This window comes from Protopterus annectens, chromosome 2.part0 (genome assembly GCF_019279795.1).
Source record: "Protopterus annectens isolate FY-2018-M chromosome 2.part0, PAN1.0, whole genome shotgun sequence".
NCBI classification, from domain to species: Eukaryota; Metazoa; Chordata; order Ceratodontiformes; family Protopteridae; genus Protopterus; species Protopterus annectens.
The window spans coordinates 8714731-8741661 of record NC_056728.1 but is presented as its reverse complement, the minus strand read 5'-3'; positions in this window follow the sequence as shown (position 1 = coordinate 8741661).

Genomic DNA, 26931 nt, shown 5'->3' with positions numbered 1-26931 from the left:
AATGGTTCCAGGGTCACTTGTCCACGTCACCATTTTTTTAAGTTTCTTCCCCAACCACATAGGTAAAAAATATCAGTTAGTGTCTTGATGATAACATGTACTGCCATAGTGGTTTGTTACACTGGCCCAAGCACAGTTTGATTTATTTCATTATCCACTGGATCTGAGTTTTTCCAATAGTTTCACTCTGACATTTTCTACAATCATTTTAACAATGGGTGGTTTAGGCCCTTGTTCACTAGGTGCAGATTAGGGCACAAACTAACTTACTTGAAAATTTTCTATGTTATTATAAGACAGAGATGCTTATTTCTCTTTTCTTAAGGTGGGATCTAAGAGGAAGCTTAAATTAAACAAAGAAGACAAAGGAGATCATGGAGCCAGTAAGAGGATAATGGAGTCAGTAGAAGTATAAGGGTGTCAGTAAGGTACAGAGTGCCGCTCAGTAATGATAGGCATCGAAGAAGAAAGATGGAGCTGTAGGCAGTACATGGGGAGGGGAAAGCAGACATCTTTAACAGTATTGAAACATAAGGGAATGAAGGAAGGAGCATGGTGATTATGATATTCAACTTATTTGGAAGGGACAGAGGGAAATATATAAGAAGGGAATTAGCAGCCTTCATGAAAGAAGGAATCAACCGAGAGATATGGGAAAATGAACAGTAGGAGAGAAAAAACAGGGTTTAACATAACCAAAGGTAGACTTCCTGAGGATCATAGTGGAGGGAAAAAGAGTATGCATGCTGTTGCTGGACACCATCCAGAGATCATTGAATGCTAAAGGAAATTCAGACAACAAAGTAATGGGTAGAATTAAGACTTATTTGTGGTAATAAGAGACTTCAGTGTTCCAGCAAGGGACTGGACCATTGCAATATCAAGTCTGCCAGAGAAGTCAAGTGCTTGAAAATAATCAATGCAGTAGGCTTTGTGGACATAGTAAATGAAACGGGCAGCAAGAGGAGGTATCTGGACCTGGTGCTATTCGAGAGGGAGGAACATCCAAGGAAGAAGAGGTAATGGCAACAATAACCAACAGTGGTCACTTAGTTGTATGATGCATGACATAAAGCTGCAGAGAACTATAAGGGGTTGCTACAGTGGAATGAATTGGAGATTGAAACAAGAGCTATGGGACTAGGAAGTGATACCACAGAGGAGCTGTGGAAGAGGATGGGTGGGGTTGGTGATGATGATAAATTAGATAAGTGAGATAAACTTAAAATGAAGAGAAGAGTAACTCCAGTGGGTCATGACAAAAATAAAATTAGTTGTAAGTGGAAGGAATGTTACTTCAGGAAGTAAGAGGGCATTTGAGAGAAGCCAAGCATGAATACCATGTGTCAAGGATGTTGACTGCGGTACAGTTAAGAAGGACTAAAGCAGGGTATGTGAGGGAAATGGTAGAAAGCATTAAGGGATGGGAAACAATGACTTCTTGTTTATTTATTTATTTATTTATTTTTAATTTATTTCCATTTGTTTACCAGGATAGTCCTACAGAGTTTAAGATGGCCCATTTTCAGTGGACGCCTGGGGAGAAAAGCTTCACAAATACACTGCTTGTACAAGTACAAAATATGTTTTGAGACATACATACAGTATACAGTAAAAATATTTCAGATACATGAAGTCTGCCATTCAGAGGTACATAACATACTGGATGCATAAAAAGAGAATTATGTAAGTTTAAAGTTCTAAAAGTAGCAAAGTTGAAAAATTAGTGTATGGAGAGCTATATTAGATTTATAGGACCAAGTAAAAGAAAGAATAGTCCAAGGGAAAGTAGTGGAATTGGAATTCTTAGGTACATCCCAAAGAAGAAGAGGGCCTCAAAATAATTAACCAGATTGAGAGCAAGGTGAAAACAGGGAGAGAGAACAAGCAAACAGCCTGAATGAATTCTCGTTATTGGCAGAGGAGAAAGAAGGCAAAACACCAGTGTAGGGCAAAGGGGCATAAGAGAAGAGGCTGGCATGGGCAGGAAGACTGGTATGGTAAGGGAGGAGAAAGAGGAGATAAATTATTTGATGGTGGACAGATCACAGGCATAGCTGGCATTCCTGCAAGGAAATTATGGATGTCAGCTGAAATTCTGAACCACTCCTCCCAGCAGAGCTTTGCAACAAGTCTCTACAGGACATATCAGTCATAGAAGGCTGTGGAGCAGCTCAACAAAACTACACGTCACTGGTCTAGACAACCTCACCTCTATACTTCTAATAAAAGCCTTATGATAGACATATAGATATTTTTCTCTGAGCCTGCTTTCTACTCCACCTCTTTACTACAATACTAACATTTTCTGCCCTACCTAATTACTTGCCTTACCTCCATTTCTTTAAATTTCCCAGCACTAATCACATGATTACATGATCTAGTGTCTATTTGAGAAATCCACTAATATGGCTCTTCAAATGCTCAGTTTTCAATATCTACTACTTCATCTGTTATACTGCAATAGTTGCCTTTATTTCATATGAATATAATCTAATTAGCAAATGTATGTGCAATTGTTATGATATAATGTCTGTTCATGTATATTACTCAATGTCTGTTTAAAATGTTTGTAATATGTTGGAGTCGAAAAGGGGGTTTTGACTAAACCCAGCTGAACAAACCTGACAAACAAATACAAAATAAATAAAATAAAATAAAGATAATGACTTGCTGACTATTATATATTGCTACCCAGAAGAGTTATGCATGTGTCAGTAATATTGTACATGCCCACAGGTAAAAACTGGTGATATTATTTTTTTCACACACACACATACACAGACACTGACACTGCCCCTGAAAGTCAGGTCTGTCACAAGCTATACAGGTTTTATACACAAGTTAAACATATTAATATTGGTCCTGTCAATCACAAACTGGACAAACACACACACACACACATGCACCACACCCACACACGCGCACCAACACATACACACACACACACACACACACACACACACACACACACACACACACACACACACACACAATGTTAACTGCTTACTTATTGACAAATTGGAAGAACAATAATTCACCTACATCATGACTTTGGGGTGTTGGGAAAATCAAGCAACACATACAGGGAGGACATGCAGGCTTCTCCCATAAGGAGCCACAGCCAAGAACGTAACCCAAGCTGTGCACTGTGAGATGGCAGCTCTGCTCAATGTGCCATTCTGCCAATGATCATTTACCTTTGAACACAGCCTGCTCACCCCAGTTCTCCAAGATAGACACTTATTACGTGCAATGTTGATGATTGTAAAGAAAAGTAAAAGAAGCTGTGGATGGCTTGTTACACATAAATACACTGCACCCCCTCCACTATCGTATACACACAAGCATAAACAATCAAAAGTACTTTTACACATATTTTAACAAATATACTGTTTGACATCATTTCTTTCACACCAGATCAATGACTACTTTTTAACAGATATTCAACATCAGCAGAGGTAAGTTACTTGTAACCATAGATGGCCTCCATACCCATCAGTTACATCCACTTTACTAGGCACACCTCAGATGTCAGATTGTGGTAAATAAATAAATAATGGTCACAATAATAAAACATTTCCTCTTACTTTACACAAATGTACACTAGTCTTACAAAGTTGGATCAGTGACTGTTTAAACTGGGCAAACAAGAGAGTCAGTTATTTTCATCCACAGTTTTCACCCCACCTAGCAGTTTGTGCACTACAGAAAGGTCCAAAATCAGGCACAGTTTTTAAATATTATTTATTTATTTTATTTTACATTTGTTGACCAGGAGTGTCTGACTGAGCTAAAGCCCTTTTTCAGCAGAGGCCCGGGGAGAAAAACTCCATCATATGCCACAAAATCTATACATAACAGTAAAGAATTTACTAGAAGTTGCAAGTTATAAACAGATGTTAACAAAAAACATAAAAAATACAATAAACAGATGTATGAGCAACAGAAAAATATAGTAAGTAAATAATTTGTATGTTAAATATATAACATCACCTGCTCAGAGGCGATCTCTGCCTAACATACAAAGCTATGTCAAACCCAGAGCTGTTGGACATGCCCCACTTAAAGAAATCCCAATCCCTCCAAGCTACATGCTGTAGGGATCTAAACCTTGTCACCACAATAAACAGAACATGCTGGAGGGATAGATTCCTGTCCCAGAGACTTCCCATAGTCTGGAAAAGACTACCTATCTATGTTAAACAGAGCTCCTTATTAGCACTCTTCAAGAAAAATCTGGATGATTTGATGGGAAATAGGAAATTCACCCCGGGGATCACTTCCATGGCTCTGCTCGACAGGGGCACAGGAAAATAATTTTCTTGGGTGGCGAAAGCCATGGTACATTTTTGGCTAGGCTTACATAGGCCCAAGGGCCAATAGCCTAGTACCTACCTATGAACCTATGAACTTATAAGCTAATCTAAGCTTCAGTAAGCACTGCATAACAATAGTTTGGGGGGTTGCATAAGAAAATTAGCTAATCTATTGTTCAGTAGGCTAAGTATGAAGAAGGATTAGAAGGTTTCATAATGAAACATAAGATGCAAGTTGTTTAAGGCTGCAAGTTGTGCATTCTGATTTTTGTGAGATTAAGTGAAAGAGTAGTGTGTGGGTAGGTGGAGGTCAGGGAGGATGCATACATTGGCAGATCCAGTGTTTTTTAAGGTAGTATTTGGTGGGTAATTTGAATTGTTTGGGGTGGGTTAGGTTCTTTATTTCAAGTGGAAGTTTGTTCCATGCAGTAGAGGGGTGGTTTGTGGACATTTAATATTTCTTGGGAAGCACTTTGGAGATGTCTGGTAGGGGAATAGTGGGAGATGAGGAGTGATAGACTTGGGCAAAATTCAGGCTGATATAGAATGGAGTGTATGATCTGGAACTTAGATTGTAGTAACATATGAGGTAGTTCTAGCCAGTTCAGGTGTTTAAGGTGCGACAGTGGTGGGGTTTATATGGTTGTTGTGTTGCGAATCGAGCAATCCTATGATTGGTTGATTTTAATTTTGTTAGTAGGGTAGTGTTCAAAAATGTCAGTATTTGGGAACAATATGTTAGGCAGGGTAGAAGGTAGGCATGAGTAAGAGAGATTCTAGCTTCAGGGGTGAGGTATTTTTTGTTTCTATACAAGAGACCTAGCTTTGGGTGGGATTTTTTGATACAATAGTTAATGTGATGATCAAATTTTAGTTGGTCATTGATGGTAATGCCAAGTAGTTTTGTGCTAGTTTCAACTTCTATATGAGTATTGTTTAGGGAGGTTATAGAGAAGGAAGATTTGATATGGTTTGCAGATTTTGGAAGGAAAAGTAGCAATTTTGTTTTTTTTTTGGGGGGGTTGAGGATGAGATAGTTATTAGTCAACCATGTCTCAACAGCACTGAAGGATGTTTGGGTAGTTGATAGGAGTTCAGAGGGTGAGTCAGCAATGGTGATGACTGTGGGGTCATCAGCATATTGTACGAGGGTAGACTGAGAACAAGAGGTATGAAGTGAGTTAGTGAAAATATTAAAGAGCAGAGGACCAAGAATAGATCCTTGGGGGACACCTGTATTACTTTGATTCACTTAAACTGTTAGTAGAATGACAGGTTTTGCATCAATATGCATTATCTGAATAATAAGAAGTACAAATCTCTCTGACTAACTGTAATTCTCAGAGGTTTACTAGAAAAATAAAAATATAAGAGGAAGAAGACAAAAGCACGAAGCATGAAGCAATATCAAGGATGAGCTGCAAAATTAAAGACAGTTGAGGGGTGTGACATCCCCGGTCTGTGCCAGTAATCAAGAAGCTTGAATCCTCACTACTGACACTGGTGAGGGACAGTCACTTGGAATAAAAATAGATACACACAGTATTTCCCTATGCACCAAGCACAATTTCATTTAAGAGCACATAGGGAACATACTCCATTAAGGGGCTAGGTTTCTCTCTCTCTCTGTCCAGGCCCCCAGTAAGACTCCCCACTGACACAGCTGTAGAGCTGAGTCCTCAACCGAGTGTTCCAAGCCAAGTTCTCCAGCACCCTCTCTGTGAAACCAGTGCTCTGTGTCCCTTCTCTCTAGTTGACACACAACATATTCTTTGAGATTTTATTTTCACATATACACTCACTCACTCACACACAAACACACACGTGCACACACACACACACACACACACACACACACACACACACACACACACACACACACACACACACACACACACACACACACACATACCTGGGAAAGGATGGCACAGATTTACTAGCTCTGCTACCTTTGCCCAATCTACAAGGTAGTTATACTACCACTAGCCAGCTACACTAAGACTCTTACAGGGGTACCCAATTATACTGTATAAAATTAATACTAATACAAATAGTAGTATTTGACCAATAAAGCAAGGCTTTCAGGAGAAGCCAGTGTCACCAAATAAATATGAGTACTCTCAAAGGTTATAATATTCTCTAAAAGACCAGCCAAAATAAAAAAATGTAAACGTATTTAATAATAAATAATAAAGAAACATGAAAATATTAAATATCTATTTACAATAAACACCAGAGTTTTAGTCATAGAAAATACTAAAAACAACACAGATGGATAGATTCACACAGATAGAGAAAAACAGTACTTAACTAATATCACTATATTTTCTTGACTAGATAGAATTACTATTCTCTCATTACTTACTAAAGCAAGGCAAGATAAAGTGGGGAGTGATCCTTCTTTGTCAGTTTTCAAAAACAGACTGCCCTGAGACTTCTCTATCAGTATTAAAACATAATTTCATAAAACATCTAGTATTAAAACACAATTTCAATGCTGGATTACAGAATGACATCACATACATCTGTTCGTCTGACTCTGGTAGCTGCACCACCCCATGTTACTAGAAACTGAACCAGAATTTAGTACATAGGTGTTACCATACATACAGATAGAGCTTTGCTGAGATGTGTTATAGCATCTGGAAGCTATAAAACCATTTCAAAACTTCCACCCTTCCAGGGTAGCAATTAGTTCACCCCAAGGACAATACAGTAGGATTCCTAGTACTGGTTTTCAGACATTTCATCAATGGCTGCAATCTGAACTTTAGGATACAATCTTTATGGCCTAAACAAGGTTATTTAATTTCAGACTGTTTTTCAAAGTTAGCTGGACTGAGATTAACCTCTTCTCTTCCAGTATCCTCTGTTACAATATATTCATTTCAACAGTTACAATACGGTTTGACATATAGGTGTATTTTTTTCTGTCCAGAAGGAACCACTGTTGGTACATTTTTAACACAAGTAGCTTTATAAATACATTTTCAATGCAAGCATCTATACAAATCAGTTTGATATATAAATAACATATAATTCTTTACAAAACTCCAACTAACTATTCTGGGATATGCTACACATTCACTGCCCTACTTCTCCTGGCATAGCTGGCAATACCTCACATTATCATAAGGGGAATGGGAAATTCTGTGAAAGCAATGACCATTGGAAGACACTCTTTTTGTCAAGCAAATATGTGCACTGGTCATATCTGATTGTCTGCAAGGATTAAAATTAAAAAAAAAAAAAATACCTCATGCTCTTGCTGGCTGCTGCTGCTATCATCCACTATGACTTCATATTGCTCTTCACCATTGTATACTTATGGACTTTCTACTCCTTGGCATGTGACAGCATTGAGCAAAAATCATCATCTCCCTCATAGAACACCATAAAGCCAGGGGTGCCTCTCTGTTTTACTTTACGTAGTTATTATTTTTAAGTGAAGAAACATGGCCCATTTCTTGACTTAATAAATTAATTATTAATTAATAAAGGGCAGACAGGGGCCCTAGATGATGCATAGGAATAAGGCCAGCCAGGAGAATCGATATACTGAAGTACTTGAAGCATAGTTAATGTTAAATGGTGATAAGTAAAGGTCATGTAGAAAGGAGGTTGGTAGTAGACAGAAGTTACTAGGCTGTGGTATAGTCGTAGGCTGGGAAAATAAGTCCTTAATCATTTAATTTGATCTTAACTGGAGACAGTGAGCCACTGTCTGTGTCTCATGAAAGGGCAGATAAGTTTTATTTGTTCTGTCCTGTGAGGTTATTTTTTTCTGCAGACCAGTAGAGTTTTGGATTGCCTAGATGAGCTTGTTGTTGAGGCAAACAATATGCTGTATTTAACAACTGTTTTCCATTTTTTGTGAAGTTGTTATTTAATTTAATTTTTTATTGGATATTATTATTCAAGTCATTTTTATACTGAAGCAACTCTTTACATTCCCAAAATATATTCTCCCAAGAGCTTATTTCTGAATCATCACATCTGTAACATATACCTCTTGGCTGTCGGATATTGATTTCAAATTTCATGGGGGTATAGAAATATTTGTGCAAAGGGCCAGTGAGATACTCTGCTTGACATGAATGGGAAGTCTATTCTATAGCATGGGCAGTTTCTGGGTTATAAACCTGTCCCTCCAGCATGTTCTGTAGATTGTGATGAATGTTGTGCTACCTCCATGCATTTCACTGCCAAGTCTTGAACCCAGGACCCTGTGCACTACAGTCAGAGCAACATGCCCCTATGCTATATATATATATATATATATATATATATATATATATATATATATATATGGTTTACCTTTACATGTGCGTATTGCACACGGGCGACCGTCAAATGTTCGAAAGACAGTTTTCAAGTTCTGAAAACTTCGAACAGAAGATGGTTCGAATGTGCAATGAGTGAATGCACAGTGAGAGTCGCTCATTGCACATTCGACATTTAGGGGCAGAGCACACTATAGTGGGGAGTTGGAAATGGTTCCATTCCCTGCTGTAGTGCGATCTTGGAGTTAGAATAATAAAGAATGGGGGTGTGGGGGGCACAGCCCCCCATATGGGGGTGCAGGGGGGCTTGTCTCCCTGTATTACATGGCATATACTTTTGTTGTCAACATTCATGTTCGAAAAACAGCGAATTGGTTGTTCGATTTGCTGCTTTTCGAACATTAGAAATTGTCGCGTTTTCCAGTTTCGTTTTTACGATGTGAGGATATAACCACTCGCACAAGTGTGATTCGAGGTTTTAAAGGTAAACCTATATATATATATATATATATATATATATATATATATATATATATAGTATAATCTATCATTGTTACTTTATTCTTCCAATGTCTATCTTCCTTGAGTTGCCTAATACTTTTATGTATGTAAGGCTCTACATAATGTTCCCTGTATTATTTTCCTTGGGTCTATATTAGAACACTGAACATTCAAAATGTCGAGTGTTCTAATATCAAACCCTACCAATCGAAAATACTAAACATCGAACATGCAGAAGAGTGAATTTTTTCCTAGGGAAAAAATTTGCTGTTCCAAAACACATACACACAACACAAGTACACCAAACAAACAGCAATCCACACACATACACCTAAACTCTTACACCTAACCCTACACTAAACTATACACACACCACTAACTATCCACTTACCTTAACCCAAACCCTAACCCTAAGGTCCGTCACTATCGCACAGTCACCTCACCTGCACCCTAACCCTAACTCACCTAACCCGCCTAACCCTCACATCCACACAATCGCACACGTACCTAACCCGCGCCCTAACCCTAACTCACCTAACCTGCCCTAACCCTCATGTCAACACAATCGCACACATACCTAACCCGCACTCAATCACACACTTACCGGAACCTGACCCATAACTTTCCACCAGAGCACTGAAAATACCGAAGCAACAGAAACGGACAACCAAATACTTTCCCTAGGAAAGAATTCGATTTTCTGCTTCATCGATATTTTCAGCATTCACTGAAAATGGGTCAGTATTAGAACACTTGACATTTCAAATGTTCAGTGTTCTATTATAGACCCCTTTTCCTTTCTTTGCAAAATGCCATGTGTGATCCTATCATTATGTCATCGGGCACTATGCATGTCATGTGCTTCCATTTGGGCATATATTCAGTATCCTGAATAAAATATATTAATCTTAAGTTGCATGGTCTTATTGTGCTATATCATCCTCTTTTCTGTTTTTTTTTTTGCCATTATTCGTTTTCCCCCATTGCGGTTTTCCTTTTTCTTGTCCCAAATAATGTCCTTATTTTCCTTTTTCCTATTCTTCCATATCTGATTTTTCAGTTGATAGATGTAAGGGAAAGCTACATAAAGAATCTTCTTATTGGTCTATAAATAAGCGCTTTCATAGTGTTGTCTTACTTATAATATTCTAAGTTATTTTTCACATATCTCCTTAGCTGCTTGCACATGATGGTTCAACGAAATTCACAAGTATCCCACCTTATCATGACCCCACAAAAAGGTGAGACTGTACCCAATCATGTTTTGGAGCTTAGTTCATTATTATTGCCTTTGTTTTTGCCTCATTCACTTTATAAATATGGAAAATATGGAAAAATAACAAAAAAGTATGAACACGACCTGGATACACTCCAAAAAGAATTATTTATTCACAAATAAAGTAAGCGCTTTCATACAGGATAGTACCTGTACTTTTTCAGATGTGACAAGACAATACTGAATGCAAGACGTTATATACACTCTCCCAGAATGTAAATCTAATGAGCTCTATCACATGGTCAATTAAACATTAATTACTTTAAATAAAAGACCTAGCTTGGAATAATATAAGAAAATCATTAGAAAATGCATTGAAAAATAAATTTCAAAATACCTCAGTAGTGTACATTAGAAGTATGTTGGAAACGTAGCCACTAACACATGGTAAAAATGTTAAATAACACTTATAAGACTGGAAAATGAATAAATAGTAATAAATTAAATAAGAAAAAGATAAAACATTTATAAAAATGACTGTTAAAAACATGCTTATGCACCATAAGGATGCTAAAATTCATCTATTTGAATATAGATACCTTGTAAAAATGGTAACATAGCTGGATGTACAAAATGAACAACTCAAACAATCTAAAATTCTGAAAAAAGGTACCAAGGAAAATGCAGGCCTTTATCTTATAAGGTTCCTCAGTTTAAGTATGCAAGCTATGGAGCACATTTCATTAATCCCTGTTTGCCTAAATGCATCACATCTTAGCTGCCACAAAAATTCCCATTTCTCCAGTCTCAGAGAGGTGGGACCACCTCTAATATTTGTGTCAACTGTATCAATAGCTCTGAATTCAAAAACATGTTCTGGTGAATTGATAATGTGTTTAGCCAATGCATTCTCTTTCCTTTTATTCCTGATAGTATAAAGGTGTTCGTACATTCTGTCTCTTAGTCTTCTGTCAGATTTTCCTATGTAAAAGACAGGACACATTTTGCACTGGGCCAAATGTTGCAATTGTATCTACCCTTGCATGAAAATCTCATATTCTTGATTTCAAAAGAGAGTCCTGTGCTTACATTATTATTTATTTATTTATTTCAGTTTGATGACTGGGGGGGTCCACTGGATTCAGGAGCCCGTTTTCAGTGGAGGCCCAGGGAGAAAAGCTCCAACATTGCATAGTAAATATTAGATTTTTAGATTAAAGTTACAATTCAGAATGCAGATATAAAAGATAAGCAAAATACAGTTATTATAAAGGGTGTAGATATATTATGAAATCAATTCAGAATGCAGATATAAAAGATAAGTAAAATACAGTTCTTAGTTATAAAGGGTGTAGATACATTATAAAATCAAAGACAAGAACTGGAAAATTGGTACAGCTCCGCATTACATAGTAGACATTAAATGTTCAAATTAAAGTTAGCATTCAAGCTTCAGACATGAACTGACACATTGGTAAAGTATCACATTACATAGTAAACATTAAATATTCAGATTAAAGTACCCTTCAAGATGCAGATAGGGAAAGGAGGACATGGAGAGCAAACTATATACAATATATGCAAAATGTGCATGAGATAGAGTAGAGGAGTGAGTCATTTCTAGAGGAATTAAGTAGTAGGCAAAGGGGAAGTAGGGAAAATATGACTTAGAATGAGGAGAGAAGAAGGCTAGGTGGGTAAGGTGCAATTGCAAGTCCAGTTAGAGAAATAGTAGGAACGAAGATGTGATTTAAAGTTGTCAATATTTTCAATAGTTGTTAGAGAAGGAGGGAGAGAGTTCCATTTTTAGCTAGGGAGAAGGACAGGAGGTGCCATCCAGCAGGCCGGATTGGTTTGTAGACTGTGATAAGGTTTAGGGGGGAAGATCTAAGTGACCTGTTAGGGGTGTATGGTTGTAGGATGTTGGAAAGAGCAGGGCATATAGTAGGGGTAAATAATAGCCTATGGACAGTAATGAGTTGGAGGTAGTTGAAATGGTTAGAAAATTCTAGCCAGTTAATTAAGTGAAGGGCAGAGCAATGGTGGGAGGAGTATTTGGCTTTTATGGAAAATTTGGAGATTTTATTGTAACAACTTTCCATTTTGAAAGAGATGGAGGCAGATAGGTTAGTTAGTATAGGTGCACCATACAATAGAGAAGGGAGAAGGTAGGTAGTGGCAAGGGTTTGTCTAGTAAAAGGAGTGAGATAGGGGATGTTTTAGGCCGAGTTTTTGATGTGTTTTCTTGATGTTTAGTTGGATATGTGTGTCAAACTTTAGGTGTTCATCTATGGTGACCCCAAGTAGTTTGGCATAGGGAGCGACTTCTATAGTAGAATTGTTGTGACTTCTAATTTGGAAGGAATTTTTGTCAAGTGGGGAGGATTGTGAGGGAGTGAAGAGTAGTATTTTGGATTTGTTAACATTTAGAGATGTATGGTTTTGCAACATCCAGTTCTCAGTGGCAGAGAAGGTGGTTTGTGTATATGACTGAAGTTCTGGGAGGTTGGTGGCACAGCAGATTAAAGTGGAGTCATCAACATATTGTACTGTTTTAATATTTGGGATGGCCGAGTGGAAATCATTGACAAAGATATTAAACAGCATTGGGCCAAGAATAGAACCTTGGGGAACTCCAGTAGGAGTGGGAAGGAAGTCTGAGGTACCTCTCTTCCATTTTACAGCTTGAGATCTATCAGATAGGTAACTTGAAAACCAGGATAGGGAATTGTGAAAAAGGTTTAGATTAGCAAGGTGGTTAAAAAGATAGGTATGGGAGATAGTGTTGAAGACCTTGGAGAGGTCTAATAACACAGTAGAGATTAATTTTCCAGAGTCATGGGCGTGGTTGACTATATCTAAGAATGAGAGAAGAGCAGTAATGGTATTGTGGCCAGGGCAGAAGCCATGTTGGGTTTTAGAGATTAGATGGTTTATGGTTAGGAAGGGCATTAGTTGAGTGTGAATGCATTTTTCCAATATTTTTGATATTGGGGAGAGGATGGCTATGGGGCAAAAGTTGGAGGTATTATTATTTTTGCCACCCTTGTGGAGGGGATGTATAAAGACCAAGGCTTGGGGACATAAGATTCTTGTATGGATCTGTTGATTAAAATACTAATGGGGAGGATGATGCCATCTGCAGCAATTTTTAGGAATTTTGAGGGAATGTTATCTGGGGCATTAGAGCATGGTTTTAGCTTGCTGAGTAGTTTCTTTTTGTAGGAGGTATAAATAGGTTTAAATTCAAAGGTGGGGGGGTTGGGTTAAGAGGCTGGGGTAGAGTGATTCATTTGCGTGGGTAAGGTATTTGGGAAGGACTTAGTTAGTTCAGCTATAGAGTTAATTAAGAAGGAGTTAAAAAGAGTGGCAATTTCTGGATCGGTTCTAGTAGTATCAGGGCAGGGGTTGTTGTTGGTGCCTGGGTGAAGGAGTGAATAGATGGAGTTCCAGAATTGTTTGGGGTTTTTGGAGTGGTTGGTCTGGAATTTCAGATAGTGGGATTGTTTATCCTTAATTATATGTCTTTTGGTGAGGTTACAGAGTTGCTTATATTTAAGGAGGGTTTCAGGATGTTTATTGTGCTGAGAAGGTTTCAATCATTTATCTTGTTGTTGCATAAGCTTTTTGGTTTCCTTAGTTAGCCATGGTGTGGCATTAGGTTTGACTCTTATAAATCGTGGAGGGGCTTGGGTATTAAGTATATTTAGGAAGGTGGAATTGAAATAATCAATGGCGTTATCAAGACAGAATGTTTTTATAGTGTTCCAGTTAGTTTGTTTGAGGGTGTTAGAGAAGGTAGTAGGGTTGAAGTTTGTAAGGTTATGAGTATGTATGTATATATATATATATATATATATATATATATATATATATATATATATATATATATATATATATATATATATAGGTGCTGGTGAGGGGAGGACTAGGTTGCTCGGAGGATAAAGGCAGGCAGGTGGTCACTAATAGAGTCAGGAAGGATGCCTGAGTCTAATATGTTGCTAAGGTGGGTAGTTAGGATCCATTCCAGAGTGAATCCTGGAGGACTGGTTTTGTTGGGTCTGGTGATAGAGTTAGTAAATTGAGTGAAGTTGATAAGATTGACAGAAATGGCGGGATTTTGGTTGTTAATTTTGTTCCAGTCTAAGTTAACGTCACCTAGAATGTAGGTCTCTAGGTTAATATTAGTTGAGGCCCACTGGAGGATTTCTTCTAAAGTAGTCAGTGGCGACTGGTGACTTCAAATCACAGGGGGGCTGCAGGAGACAGCTGAATGGGTGGGGTCAAGGGGAAGGGGTGTGGTCAACCAGAAAGGGGAGGAGCTATGCACAAAACCACAAAAAACTAACTTTAATTAAATACGCTGCCCTGGGTGGCAAACCATCATTATGAAAGTCCAATCAAGACAAAAATAAGTGTAGAAGAATAAAAAATATTTCAATGCATTGGCTGCATGACAGCTTACTTAATATCTAGATGGAAACAAAAGCTTTTGAGGCATGAAAAAATAAATTACTTTTTAAATACATTACTGGAATGCCAGTCAAAATCAAGTATAAGAAAAACCAGAAGCACTCAACTCAAACCACTTCTCCTTGCACTGCAGTTCTAATTATAATATATTCAGCTTTATTAAAGTACCAAGTAACATGCTGAAAGTAGAAATCTATGTGAGGCGCCCACTTGTAAAAATGTTTCTTATCCAAAAAGACCTGCTGCCCGACAACTTGTTTCATGGGGAAAACATGATAAAAGTAAAAAATGAAAAGCAAACAAGAAACAAGCTCAAGATACATTGCTTAAAGGATTACTGTACAGGTTATGGACCACACATGATTGGCATTCTGTTTAGTTTACGGGTAAAGTCTGTAGAGATGACTGGAAGTCTCCAACAAGTGTAATGAGCTTTTTAAAATAATGGAATCCTGTCCTTTAATACCCAAGGCTTATACATTATCTAGTCAAGTATTCTCTGCATGGCAACAACAGAAAGGCTTTCGATGTTGGCAATTCTTTAACAGTATGCTTATTAAAGCTTACTTGCATCTTATGATCTCAGACAAGCTTACCTTATGGTCATTAAAGCATTGCTACTTAAACACAGAGCAACAGGCACTTTGAGTAATAAGCATAAATCAACAGTACAAAAATATGACAGAAACCAGACCATTCTGAAAAATCAAGGACAGATGAAAAGCCACTGTAGTACTTATGCAGTGTGTCCTCCCCATCCAAGGTAGATACAACTACTCCTTGCCTTGCTTGGACACATCCAGAGTCACTACGTGGGCTAGAGGGGTGCAACAAGCATGTCACAATTTGAAATCTCTCTGGCTGACTGTGATGGCCCTGACACATTTGTCATACCTCTCAACCTCAAGAGCAAGAAATCTGGACAAAGCCATACACAGAAGTGGGACAAAGGCCCAAAAATAAGGACAAATTTTAAAATATTGCTCAAATAAACTTAGAAAGATAATAGAATAGGTCTTGCATTAGTATGAATTTTCTGAAGGGTATAAAATCTGAAACTCAAATGTCTGTCATTTTCTAACTTCAGTCTTTAGTGATTTGTCACTAATTTGCCAAAAACACAACTTTATGAAAATGGACCAAAAATGTGATGCAAAAATATAAAATAGACACACAATACAGCTGCTACCTGTCAAAGAAGGGACACTTTAATATTAGTACTGCTACCTTGAGCAGCTGACAAAATAAAATAATCTACATGCATTTCAAGTAATCTATAACTTTGATTATTACAGTTATTTCTTAATTGTAAAACCTCCATGTTTTCTTCCAAAATTGCTATTTTGCGGAGGGATTATTAGGGGGAAGAGCAACATTTTGAGCCACAAATTGGGGACAGTTGAGAGGTTGGCTATGCCTAATTCTATAAAGCAATTTATTTGCATGTACCTCTCAACCTGTTAATGCAGTAAATCTGAACAAGGCCAAATATATTGGGGGCACATATAAACAGTACTAAAATTGCTCTTGTATAAATTGAGACAGTTGCTAGAACAGCTCTTACTTTAACATGCATTTTCTGAAGGTTATGAAGTCTGAAACTTATTATTTAGTGACTTAATTCCTAAATGATTTGCCAGAAAACTACAAATTTTATGAAGAACAAACCAAAAATAAAAAGCAAAAATCTATTCATTCTTTGAAAATCTGGACAGTTGGGAGGTATAGCTCAGCTGGGCCTGTCTGAGTTTGCTGCCCTTCCCCCCTGACAAAATAATGGTTGAATGGAGCCTCTGCAGCCATTCCAATGAACCATTACTTGGCTATTTCACTCCATTTACCATAAACACTAATGTGCATACTGCTTTACTTCTATGATGAGTTGGACTTCATTTGAAAGTTTTATTTTGTATTTTACAGCACAAACACTAAGTCATCTGTTAAACAAAGCAATGCAGTCTCACAATGAAAACTTAGCATTAAAACTTCTCTGCCCTTGAAACTCACATTCATTGAAACAGCATTGAAACCCACATTCAAAGAAAATACATTTTGCCAGTGGCAGATAAAGATTAATTTTGGGCTGTTTTCAAATCATAGGCGCCTTGCATATGAAACATACATGTGCTCTTTGATACACCTTCCTCATTGTACTAAAATTATATTCCTTGTACAATACAGTACACTTGTTAGAGGGTGTTTTAAATTTGTTTTGAACATTTTTCCAGTAAGCAATGAAACAAACCATATGCACCCATAATGGCAAAACTGCCCAGTTGAGAACATTTATCATAAAAGTCTACTCAGACTTGCACAGTCCACCATTATTAGTAAATATACACAATTCTACAGTCCACCATTATTAGTAAATATGCACAATTCCACAGTCCACCATTATTAGTAAATATGCACAATTCTACAGTCCACCATTATCAGTAAATATGCACAATTCTACAGTCCACCTTTATCAGTAAATATGCACAATTCTACAGTCCATTATCAGTAAATATGCACAATCTCTGAAGTAAGTCATCTAAATAATTCCACATTAAAGGAATCTGTAACTAATGAAGCGGTTGCTGCTAGCAATCACCTTTATATTTCATGGTTTCATCGAAAATAAAGTGTCTGTTGGCCCTCAGGAATAAATTGCCTATATTACATTAAAAAATGATAAGCTAGTAATAATATTGCAAGAGGAAATGGATGGCAAACTGATAACAGACTCATAGTTAGTATCTTCACCAAGGAGAACATTCTCAGTATGGCAGCATCCACCCCTTGTAGGAGTAGAACCCACAGCCTTCTGCATCAAAAGCAAGTACACAACCTGTTGCGCTATAGTATTAACTAGGCAAAGCACTAAACTTCTATTCCCCTGCAGCTCTCAGCTCCTTGTAAAATCTACTCAATACTCAACTGCATCTCAACTTCGCAGCTCAAGAAAACTGGGAAAAGCCAAAATGTATTGGGGGTCAAAAGCCCAAAACCAGGGATTAAACATTGCTTGTATAATCTTGGAAAGTTGCTAGAATAAAATGTTGTGTTGCCACCATACATTTTACTGCCAAGGTCCCTGAGCAAAAACAGTCAGAGTAACATACCACTACGCCACATCAGCTGCTTTGTAAAAGAGAGGAAGACTGAAACTTAAATGGCTATCATTTATTGAATTCAGTTCTCACTATAGCTGTCAACCTCTTAGTACAAAACACCTAGACAAACCCAGTAATGAGGGAATACAGCCCTCAAACATATTCAGTGAATTCAGTTCTTGCCATAGCTGTCAACCTTAGGACAAAAACATGGACGAAGCCAATAATGGGGGAATACAGTCCCAAAAATAGGGACAAATTTAAAATATTCATCTTATAAACTTAGAAAATTGCTAGGAAAAAAGGTTGTGCTACTATGTATTCTGAAGAACATGAAGTTTGAAATTCAAATGCCGGTCAATTTTACTGCTGACAGAACAAAAACAATTTTCAGCAGAGACCCAGGGATTAATACTGCAGACACGTCTTTGTAAAATGACGGGGCACCAGAGCAAATCCACACAAACACAGGGAGGAGATGCAGACTCACAGAAGGCACCGCAACCAAGAATCAAACCAGAAAACCTATAGCTGTGAGGCAACAATACTACCACTGCACCATCAAATATGCAAGGAATTAAACATTCAAAACCTGAAGTCTGAAATTCAAATGCCTGTCAATTTTACTGCTGACAGAACAAAAACAATTTTCAGCAGAGACGCGGGGATTAATACTGCAGACACGTCTTTGTAAAATGGCAGGGCACCAGAGCAAATCCACACAAACACTGGGAGGAGATGCAGACTCCACACAGAAGCCACCCCAACCAAGAATCAAACCAGAAAACCTATAGCTGTGAGGCAACAATACTACCACTGCACCATCAAATATGCAAGGAATTAAACATTCAGAAACCCTTAAGTCTGAAATTCAAATGCCTGTCAATTTTATTTAACATTTTTTGATCAGGACAGTCTGACTTGGAACAAAAAAACAATTTTCAGCAGAGGCCCAGGAAGAAATAATGCAGACATGTCTTTGTAACATGGGAGGACACAAAAGCAAACCTACACAAACACAGGTAGAAGATACAGACCCCACAAAGAAGGAACCCCAGCCAAGAATCAAACCTGAGAACCTGCAGCTGTGAGGCAACAATGCTACCACTGCACCATCAAATAAAAACAAACCCATCGAAACACAGGGAGAATATAACAGACCCCACAAAGAAGGAACCCCAGCCAAGAATCAAACCTGAGAACCTGCAGCTGTGAGGCAACAATGCTACTACTACACCATCAAATATCAAGCATTGCAACATTTACAAACCACAGATATTATGAGGAACAGATCAGATCGAATATGAGGCAAAATCTGCAATTTTTTTACAAATGGTGGTGGGTAGGGAACTCAAGTCTTTAACACCTGCATACAGGGTACAGGGTTCAAGCCTGAGGTATTCCCTACCACACCACCATGAGCACCTGGGGCATTCACACACACACCCCAAATTCACTCCAGCAGCAAGTACCATAAATTCAATCCAGTATAAACATTGTAAAAGTAAAAAGCACCATACACTTACCTGTCTGTTCTCCATAATATATCCAGCTAATGTACATCCTGCCCGCGTAATACTCCAAAGACCCGCGAGATCCCAAGCAAAGCTCCTTCCCGACGAGATTGTCCTGACTGCTGCTGTTGCAGTCCGGACCCGACACATAATCCCAGCGAGTCTGTGCACTTTAAAAGTGCACAGACGTCTCCTTATGTTTCCCTATGGGGACTGCCGGACTGCCTGGAGCATGCGCATAGACCGACAGTAGTCGGGACTACTCTCGCAGCGCCAAGTCCCATGAAATTTAAAAAATCTTTTTTTCTATTTTTTATTTTGAAGGGGCTGCAGTCCGGCAGTCCGATAGCACGGGCCGCCCCTGAAAGTAGTAGTGTTCTTACCTGGGGGAATATGGAGGGATATGATGCAGATACTTTTGTGATTATTCATTCGTAGCACACCTATTACAAGTTCAGCATTGTTAAATTGAGGAATGGGATTTGGGTATGGAATAATGGGGACTATGTTAGAGAATATCAAGGCTACTCCTCCATCTCTTCTATTCAGGCGGTCATATCTAATGGCCTGGTAACCAGGGGATAGAATTTCTGAGTCAGAGATGTATGGTTTTAACCAAGTCTCAGAGATGGCTACTATGTCAGGTTGGTTCTGGTTGAGCCAGGCATGGAAGCTAGTTGCTTTATTTTGCAGACTTTGGGCATTGAGAGTAACTAATTTAAGGCTTTTGAGGCTGGTAGTTTTGGTAATTTTTGGAGGGATGGGGTTGTCAGTGGTACTAGGTCCAGGGTTAGGATGTATATCACCTGCTAGAATTAGGTGGCTGAAGAAAGAAAGTAGTAGGTGATTTCGTTTTCCTTTAGAGTGTTGGGGGTGATATGAAGGAGGTTTAGGGAAGTTGTGTTTTGTTAAGGTGGGTAAGATCTTTGGTTTGAAGTAGTAAAGGTGGTTGGGCTGGATTAATGAGGCTGAGATAGTATGGAAGTGAGGTATTGTGGGGTGGGAAGGGGGTTGGAAGAGGTGCAGTGGGACATGAGAGAAGGGGGAAGAGGAGTGAAGGAATAGGAGGTAGCATGGTATAGTAGAATTAGAGTTAACAAGGTGGTAGAGGGTTTGAGAAGGGTAAGTAGTAATGGAGAGTTCATAGTGAGGTGGTGTAGATTTATAAGATACAGTAGAGAAGGAGGTATAATGTAGGAGAGGTATAACATACAGAATGAGGATGGGTAGAGGAGTAGAGTATAGTGAATGGTGTAAAGGGAGTGGTTTTAATTGAGGGGAGGGGGTGAGAAGAGGAGGGGCAGGGACAGGAGGACTGTGAGTGGAGTGGAAGAAGAGGGGAGGAGACTACTGGCTGGAATAAATGTATGACTAGTGGGGGTGGTTGGGATTTGAGGATAGGGTAGGGGAGCAGAGTGAGCCCCCAGGGCGAACAGAGTGGGTAGAGCCAAAGGGAGAGAAAAGTTATATAAAAACAATCTGTATCCAAAGTGACTCAAGCTGAGCCATAGGTGTTGTATTGAAGGATTTTCTTTAAAAAATCAAGAGACAAGATATGTGGACAGGAGACAGTGTTTAGGGTGTGAGCTGGACAAAAAAACTAGGGAAGGAGAACAGAAAGGTACTCACTAAAAAATAATTAAGATATTGTATTAGCTAGTTGGGGAAGCAAGTACTTGTGAAAAAGCATATACAAGGTGTGCGCTGCCACCTAGTGGCTAAATAGCAACAGGAAAGGATTTTACTTGGAAGGTAACCTGGTTAAGCACAAGGAGACAATAGTTTAATCTGTAGGGGCGGGAGGTGCAAACAGGCTGCAGGTGGCTGCTATCATGCAGAAGGCAAGGTCTATGATACAGAATTTAATGAGCAAATAGAAAACTAGCGGATTACTTAGGCTACATACACAGTGTTTTCTGTAGGATAAAGGGATAACCGCACTGAAGGGCTCGTTGAGCAGTAAAGGTGTCTTCGCAATATAGCTGGAGGAGGAGTTCTTGTAACTGTAGTAGCGATTCTTTATTTACTTTTTTTGTAATTAAAAGAGGGTGCACCCAAGCTAAAAGGGCAGTATTTTCTGTAGGATAAAGGGATAACCATAACCACACTGAAGGGCTCGTTGACCGGTAAAGGCGTCTTCACAATATAGCTGGAAGAGGAGTTCTTGTAACTGTAGTAGCGATTCTTTATTTACTTCTTTTGTAATTAAAAGAGGGCACACCTGAGGTAAAAGGCAAGAGGCGAGACAAGCAGCCAGACCACAGGACCTTTTTGGAGGGGATGGTGCACGCACCGAGTTGGGTCCACCTAATTCAAAAAACAATTACATGTTTACGGTAGGAGCAGTTTTCACATTTAAACATTCCTTTAATCCTAGGATTGTCTATTCTCCTCTGCTCCAACATGGCTTTTAGATTAATACCCTTCTTGAATATGATTCTAGGTTTACTTGGTAAACTAACTCTTAAGTTTGTATCAGCTACTATTAAGTCCCAATTCTTGTGTATTATAAGTTTAATAATATATGCTTCATTACTAAATGGGGTCACAAATGTGATGGAAAAATCCGTAAATGGATCTGCAGAGGAATGCATAGTGAGTCTATTATTATGTAGACTGAAAGAGCTATGGTCATTCCCATTCACAAGTAAGGAATCATTTAAGATGGCTTTATAAAACCCTGTTGCTCTCTTAGATGTGACCTCTTTTATGATGCTCTCTAATAGGGGCTGTGGGTAACCATGCTTAAGAAACATCTCTTTTAGGAACTGGCATTCACTTAAAAAGCCATGATACTTGGATACCATTCTGGCTGCTCTAACTAGCTGTCCTTTTACCACTGACTTCTTCTGGTGGTCTGGATGAGAGCTGGTATAATGCAGAAAGGAATTAGAATATGTTTCCTTTCTGAAGATAGTGGCCACATAACATTGTTTGACATTATCTTTACTCAAATTGATATCCAAGTAGGATATGGTTTCCGTGTGGAACTCACTAGGGAATTTGAAAAAATCTGTAATGGTGTTGATGAAAGTCATGAATTCTGTGAAAATAGATGCATTGCCCTTGAAAATGATAAAAATATAATCAAGGTAACGTGTGTAGTAATGAGTATATTCCTGGAAAGAGTTGTTCTTGAAAATATATTCCTTTTTTCAGTACACCATGACCAAATTAGAAAAACTGGCCCCACGCGGTGACCCCATGGCGACCCCCTTGGTCTGCAAATAATATGATTTCTCAAACAAAAAGAAAGCATTTATGAGAATTAGATCTATAATATCTTGTATTAAGTATAGATCATCATCACTGATGCCTTTCTGGACTAATAGCTGGCTAATCCAGTCAATACCTAGTTCATGAGGGATCACAGTGTATAAGTCCTTGACATCCACTGTAACAAAATTATAATCCTCAATATAATCCAACCCATTGATGTTAGCCATAAAAGACCAAGAGTCCTTGCAGACTTGTATTTCGTCTGTTAAAAATTTCTTAAGAAAATTGTCCATAAATTTGGCCATGGGGTAACTAGTTGAATTACGTCCATTAACAATAGGGCACAAGGGAGGATTGTATAATTTTTTATGAATCTTAGGTGTTCCAAATATGATTGGAATCTGTGGTGCTGAGGTAGGTAAACATCTGTATGGTAATATGTGCTTCCATGAATATATCATTAAGGAATGTTCTGATCTTCCTATAAACCCAATTGAGCTCATTCAAAGATACTAGTTTATAACTATCTGTTTCTAACATACATTGCATTTTCATTTTATAGAAGTCATGATCAAAAATCACAATGCCTCCACCCTTATCTGGTTGAGAGATTCTTAAACCACTTGTTAAATTGATTATAAGGTTTCTTTAATCAACATTCAAATTATAACAGTTAGTTGTGCTCATGGAAGATCTAAACATTTTAATATTCCATAAATCAAACTCACAAATTTGTTCATAAACTGCTAAAGCGGGATTAAGAACAGGATTAAAAATGCTATACACATGAAATTCATTATTACAATCAACGTTGTGTGTACCCAAAAGAAGTTTTAAATTCAGCTTTCTGACAAAAGGTTTCAAGTCAATAATGCTGTTTGGTAGATCTAAACTTCTGGAGGGTGCAAAAGTCATCCCTTTAGCAAGAATGTCTGCTAAATTACTGTCCACAGGGAAGGAAGAAAAGTTGAAAACTTTAAAATCACCCATTGTGTTATGAATTATGTTCATTTGTCTCTCCTCAGGGTACATTAAAGTAGGATTATTATCCAAAAGAGGGGGAAACAGGCTCACTTATGTAAAGTAAGTTACTGTCCCTCATGCAGTCAGTGTTAGTGTGTACAAAATCTGATTCAAACCCCAGATTAGGAACAGAGTTACTATTATGCCAGGGAGAAAGAGAAATAGACTCACCAGTAGTGGATAAACTGATGTGAATTATAAAAAAATAATGTTTTTAACAGTCATTTTTATCCATTTTTTATCTTTTTCTTATCTAATATATTACTATGTATTCATTTCCAGTCTTATAAGCATTATTTAACATTTTTACCAGGTGTTAGTGGCTACTTTTCCAATATACTATTAATGTATACTACTGAGGTATTTTGAAATATATTTTCTAATGATTTTCTTATATTATTCCAAGCTAGGTCTTTTATTTAATGTAATTAATGTTTAATTGACCATGTGATAGAGCTCATTAGATTTACATTCTGGGAGAGTGTATATAACGTCTTGCATTCAGTATTGTCTTGTCTTGTCTGAAAAAGTACAGGTACTATCCTGTATGAAAGCGCTTACTTTATTTGTGAATAAATAATTCTTTTTGGAGTGTATCCAGGTCGTGTTCATACTTTTTTGTTATTTACTTTATAAATAGTTCAGTTTATCAAATATAATTCTTCTATCATTTCATGGGTTAGAAAAATATAATATTATGTTGTCTGCAAAAAAGGCTGTTTTCTTGTTAGTATTTCTCCATTTATATCCAGTTAGGTTTGATTGTCTTATGTCCCTGGCTAATGGGTCTACATATAAAGCAATGAGTAATGGTGAAAGTAGATTACCTCACCTAGTTCCCCTTGGAAGACTAAATGCGTTAGACAGCTCAATACCACACTTCACCCTAGCTTGAGCTCCTCTGTAGATATTAAATATCAACGTTGTCCATGTTTGTAGGGATCAATTCATAAATTCCCATCTCACTCTGTCAAATGCTTTTTGGCATCTAAACCTGTTCATAATAATATATTGCAATTATTCAGTCCATCATTCTGAATCTTAAGGATCCTGTTAATATTATCATATGTTTTCCTGCCTTCTATAAACCCACAATGATCCAGCTCTATTATTCTCTACGATATAGTTGCCATTTTTTTCTGCCAAAATCATCATCAAAACTTTGTAGTCATGATTCAGATTCAACGTGGATCTGTATGATCCAGAAACAATGGGAACCTCCCCCTCCTTTGGTAAGATTACCACTACTGTTTCTTTCTAAATCAAGAGTGCATCCCCATTAAAATTAGCAAACAAATATCATTAAGAACTAGCCAGACTTTTATCAACTCCTGCTCCTTTACTGCATTCTGGTTTCTCATTGCTTCTTCAGTTTCAGTTTCCTTTATTTTAATATTCCTCCTTCTATTTCTGTTAGCAGAGGCAGTTGTAATTGTCTCAAAATATGGAACTATTTCTTCTGTTACACTCAACCTTTATATCTTGTTTATATGGTGTACTGTAATAAATTACTATTTCATTCATAATTTTCCTGGGTCCACTTCTATCCTACAGTTCTCAAGTCCAGATATTATTTATCATCCTTTCAAACTTTTCTAGCCTCAGACATTCAGCCAACACTTTATTTGCTCTAGGGTTATTGTAAAAAGATTGTTGTTTAAAAAAACATTGCTTCTAAGTAGTCTTGTTTATAAATTCTAGCTTCTTTCAGTTGCTCTTCAACCTGTTGTGTTCACTTTTTTACTTTTGTAAGCATTCTAGACATTTGTTGTGATTATGATTACATATTTTATTTACTTTCATTATGACTACATTTCTAATCTTCAATATACAATTATCCAAATTCTTTGCAAGCTCTTTACTGCTTACATTAAAATTCAATAAAATGTTGTTTAAAGTTTGATCTACCAATTCCTAAACAGTTTCCTTTTAAATAGAAATACAAGGAAATGTCAGTGCTTGTCAATGTGCATTTTTTCTTGCTTACAAAATGTTATTTGGTGTAGGCACATTGTTTAATACTATCACCAGCTGTGTTTTCATGGTTTGAACCATAGTATTCCTTTCATATATGACATCTATTTAGTCTTGCTCAGGAAGCACCTTTTGCTGAAAAAAAAATGTATATTCCATTTCATGTGTCTTATTTTTATTACATCAGTAAACCAAAATACATGCATGCATTTCTCTATGTATCGGCCATCTGCTGGTATTCTATATATCCTGGCGCTTCAGAGACATCTTCCTTATTTCCTATAGTGTTACAATTTCTTGCTACCACCTTAATCCTTAATGAAAGGCTATAACTTCTCCCATAACATTATTTCTGTTGTCTAACTGTTTTTGGTGGAGTATATAGTGCAACCAGTGTTATTCCTACACCCTGCCAAAACCCTCTCACCAGTATAAATCTTCCCCAACTCTCCCACATATGTTCCTCAGTCTTTATTCCTAGGGTCTATATTATATTCCCGAATGTCGACAATGTTGAATCTGACATTGTCGACACAAGGATATCAAACGCTCAAAATCTCGAGCGTCTACAAAAACAAAAAAGTACCCTAACGGGTTTAAGCAGGGGGGCAAGCCCCCCTGCACCCCCATGTGGGGGGCTGCACCCACAACACCCCCCGCTACTTAATTATACCAACTCCAAGACCACACTACATTGCAGTAAACAGAAATCTCCCCTTACGGAGATTTCCGTTTACACGCTCGAGATTCTGAGTGTTCGATATTCTCATGTCGACAATGTCAGATACGACATTGTCAACATTCGAGAATATAATATAGACCCTATTCCTATGCCCTTTTTAATTATGTTCACTGCTTTGTTTCACTCTCCTGTCTCCTTCTATATCAGCAAAGAAGCCATCCTTTCCACTTCTCTTTACAAAATTTCATGTTCTCAATTGTTCCGATGTATTTCCTGTAACTTTATTATCTCTGCACTATTATTGTAACTATAGGTCAGTACCTACTGCTTTTTCTTATCAACAACCCATTAATATTCCAGATCAATAAATAACATTGTAGTATAGCAATGTTTATATTTTATTCTACGTAACTTATAGTCATATATTTCTGTCACAAACTGGTCCTTCAAAGTCTGTTTCTTAGATTTTTTTTTTGCTTTGCTTTATGAATTTTAATGTAATATTGTCCCATATGGACCTGATCTCTTATTAGAACATACAATTCCCTCCCTACCCAGAAAATAAACAGCATAGTAACTATAATGTCTGTCAGCTGACACAGGGAGTTAAAGCTGTAAGCTATAGTTCA